Source organism: Lygodium microphyllum, chromosome 16, assembly GCF_053477565.2.
Source record: "Lygodium microphyllum isolate KBCC chromosome 16, Lygodium_microphyllum_v1.1.10, whole genome shotgun sequence".
Lineage (NCBI taxonomy): Eukaryota > Viridiplantae > Streptophyta > Polypodiopsida > Schizaeales > Lygodiaceae > Lygodium > Lygodium microphyllum.
Window position 1 is genome coordinate 16,511,703 of NC_141150.1, and position 4,290 is coordinate 16,515,992.

Here is a 4,290-nt window from a genome sequence, read left to right on the forward strand (position 1 = left end):
TTGCAAGATGCATTACTCCGAGCAAATCCATCGTTGAAGAACTTAAATCGGGAAATTGTAGCAAAGATGACTCTTGAGATTTGGGTAAGAGATGCCACGTATGTGGAGAGATAGGGCACATCCGTAGGAGATGTCCCTACTGTCAATGCTTCCATTGTAATGAGTTAGAACACATCCAAGCCAATTGCCCTGATCTAGGTCCAAAAGACATTGAGCCTCCAAGAAAACGAAGCTACACAGGTGCAATCTATGGATATATAGAGGAATCAGATGAAGACAAAGACCTAGAACCTACAACACCTCTTCAGGATGTTTAGAAATCCTAGAAATTTTGTTAACATGAAATACAACTTGTATTGGAATAAACTTTACTATTGTAACTACATTTAACCCGAGTAATATGAGTTGAATCTACTTTGACCCTAGAACTTGCAAATGATTAGAGATACTTTGGCAAGGAATGATAGTTATAAATTGCAATGAATTTTTATTTAGTTATTCCTTCTCAACTAATATAGATTGGGTCTTACCAGAATGTCGAAGCTTTGAAGTATTCTTTAGTATTACAAGCAAAGCCGATTGTCCATGGAGCTCAGCCCCGAACTAAGAAGAGGACAATCTGGGAACATAAGTATTGGAGATAGAAGACCACTTCGATGTGCTAAAAGGATCCTAGGACAATTTGGTCTAAAGAAGAAACTCCTGCCAAGGACAATCAAGAATCTTGTGACCACAAGTGATAAAGTTCCACATTGTTTCTATTGCAAGGAGTTAGGTCATTACAAAAGGGAATGTCCAAAGCATCCTAAACACCGATGCCCTGAGTGCCACAACATTGGACATAACTGCATCACTTGTCCCAATAAAACTCAAAGAGAACTTGAGCTTACAAGAAACGAAGTTGTACAAGCTCTAGTGATCCAGAATATATCAGGTGCTTAGGAAAAACCTAGAAGATATCCATGAGGTGTAACTACAATAAATTTTCTATTGCAATCAACACTTCGATATATCAAATACAATAGGTTGTTGTTTCAAAAGATCACATGCCTATGAGTAATCAAAGTAGCGTAGCCGAAGCGTGATGGGCCCATAACCCATAGGTTCCATAATGATACCCCGGATTTCTCTCGAGATGAGGACATCTTGATTTCTCTAGGGGGAGAAGGATGTAATATTTTTGCACAATAAAAGTTAGTTGGCTAGTTCGAAAGTTAGTTAGTCAATTAATAAGTTAGTAAGGTTACTAACTAAAGACTAACTAATGTAAAAACTAACTAATATTAATAATTAAGGATTTTTATGTAATTAAAAATATACTTAAAAATAAGCTGACAGTCGTAATCCGACATTTTTCTCGGATTGACAAGGATCGTAGCCACCCTTTACGTAAGTTACAACAGGAACGAGACTTATGCACTATATTAATCACTAGTATTAATGTGTATAGTTTGGATGGTCTAAAAATATTAGATTTTGGGCAAAACTAGTATATTTTAGATATTTTAGATATTATCACAAAAAAAGAAAAGATATGGACATTTTTAGAACTGGATGCCATTAAAAAAGAAAAGACAATTGATGTTTTAGTTAGTTTTGGAGATTTTATAAAAAGAAAAATAAAGAAAAGTGAGTGGCAAAATCGCACGCGCCATGATCGCAGTCTACAGGCAGTAAACAACACTTCGAACAGAGAAAAGGAGTGAATTGAGAGCTTTCTAAGAAAGTATCTTGGAGTTTTACCCCTTTCGGAGTAAATGGAACCACGAGATTTATGATCTGAGCATCAGATCACTGATCTTTCCAAGATCCTCCTCCACAAAGAGCTCCACTTCTCAGCCACAAGCCCTCTTCTCTAATTCACTATAAATATGAGGCGTGGGGAGGCACAAGGAGCATAAGGAGACCCCGAGAGGCTGTGAGAGAGAGGTAGAGGGAAGGATATCCCTCTGAGAGAGAGAGAGAGAGAGAGAGAGAGAGAGAGAGAGAGAGAGAGAGAGAGAGAGAGAGAGAGAGAGAGAGAGAGAGAGAGAGAGAGAGAGAGAGAGAGAGGAGTTACCCTGAGAGGCTGCACAATTCCCTCTATCTCGATCCATCTTTTCTTACACTCTCCCATCTCGAATCTATTCTGCATTCTTAATCTCTTGAGTCTACTTGTGGACAATGGCTCCCAAGCGAAGAATGTTACGTGGGGATGATGGCAATCCCATAACCAACAATGAAGCTTCAGACGAAGGCATCACTATCAATCCAATTGCGATACCGGTCGTAAGTAATGTATTTTGAAATTTATAGATGCTTGTTTTGATTCTCGTATGAGATACATTAGGCCCCATACTATGATGCGTGAGTATAGATAATCGAAAGGGATAAATTTTATCTCAGGTATTCAAAAGATCGAGCTTACAAAGTGCATGTATTAAGGAAAGTTAATTGCACCTAGTTGCATATGGCTTATTCGTTGATAGAGCAATTACAAGGAAGAATTAGTCAAGGGTTATGAAGGATATAGTCATTAAAAGAACGTCATTAAAAGATTGTGCATACAAGTGCTAGGTTAAAGCATGGTCAAGGGTTATAAATAGCATAATTACTAAAAGAATATGACATTAAGAATCATGAATAGAAAGTACTAGTTTAGATACTTCAAAAGTACTTAGCCTACGAGCCCAAATATTAAGAAGAACTAGATTCTAGCTCAAGGCAAGGCCTGTTGGAGTCTAATTACTTGAGATAATCTCGCACTTATCTTATCAAGTATTTACACGTTATGCTTATAACATATTTTGATATATGAGGATAACTTCCTATTTGCCTCATGACTTGACTAAGAGCTAGTACAAGAAATTAATCATAAGGATTAAAACTAAGATGTCTGGAGATCCGTTGGATAACGATGACTTTTACTAATCCAAATTCAGGGTTGGGTTATCAATCAAGGTAAGTTACCTATAGAACTTACATCATGAATAGTGTTTGAATCCTTAACATATGCCCTAGCCGAAGGAAAGAAGTGTTAAGAAATATTTTTGCGTAGTATTGCTCTTAGATCCCAAGGGGGAGAGCAAATATACGATGGAAATGTTATATAGTCTATTCTTGCATTGTTTGGAAAACATACAATTGGTTTTGTTGGTTGATCAAACAACATCGTAAATGCTTTTACATTCAACTGGTTCTTAGTTGTTTTTTTGGATGATTATTCCAAGTGCTTGTGATTTATAGTAAATGCATGGCAAGTGTCTGTGATGACAAGTCGCCATGGAAATAAATAAATGTTTTCTTGGAAAATGATATTAGGGCTGAATGCCTTGTGTGTGCTTGATTCTTAAAGGATTTAAGTAAGGAAGGATATTTTGCACGGGTGGATCACCTCCATGATCGCACCGTGGATTAACCCAAAGAGGGCATTGCTTGATTCATGGGCCGAAGGTCGAGTGGTGAAAATGCCAACTATGGGAATGATCTTTCACTCCTAGATAGCTTGCGGGTTAGACGGAGCTCTGGACACCCCTTGCTAGGTCTAAAATGGAGTTGAAGACCTCCGTGGCCCCCCATGTCTGGGTATGGTAGGAGATCCTATTCTAGATAAAGGATTGAATTTGTGGTGCCATGTCAATTGGACCAGTTACTTCTACAGGGCAGAAGAGATACTTTTGTTGGACAGAAGGGATACATAATTTCTCCTATATGGGTGAGAGACAAAGATTAACTCGAAGATAAGTTAAGAAACTTGTTTGTCAATAGATTGCTTGCTCTATTTTTGTGTCTCTGCTATAAGTTATGCGAACGAACCCTGTTTCCTTAAAGGCTTAATTAATAAAGCTGATTTTAAATGTCGCACATAAATGTGGTAGGACCTAATTATAAAACTAAAGCTATCAAAGGAAGCGGGTGGGCAGACCCCTTACGGGTCTGTCCTATGGCAGGGTGGTCCTAGAGAACTAGGAGACTTCTCACAAGGTTTTATCGATGTCCGACGACCCTTAGGAATTTTTAGATTAGAACCCTGATTCGTGCCGTTTTAGGGGACCGAAATGGGACTATGCCCTATGGGCAGAGAGGTTGAGTGTCGCATCCTTCTCATTTCCCATTCTCTTTGAAACAAGTGTGGCATTGGTCTGCTTCGGCTTGGGTATCTTTGCGTAAAGTAGGATGTCCAAGATCCGACGCTAGAATGTTGTTAGGAGACCTTGGCCGCTAGCAACCCAGATTTCAGGTCGATCCTAGTGGGTTCGGCCATGAACGTTTCGTTGCGAGGCGGATTCGGGAAACCCTAGGCAGCATAAC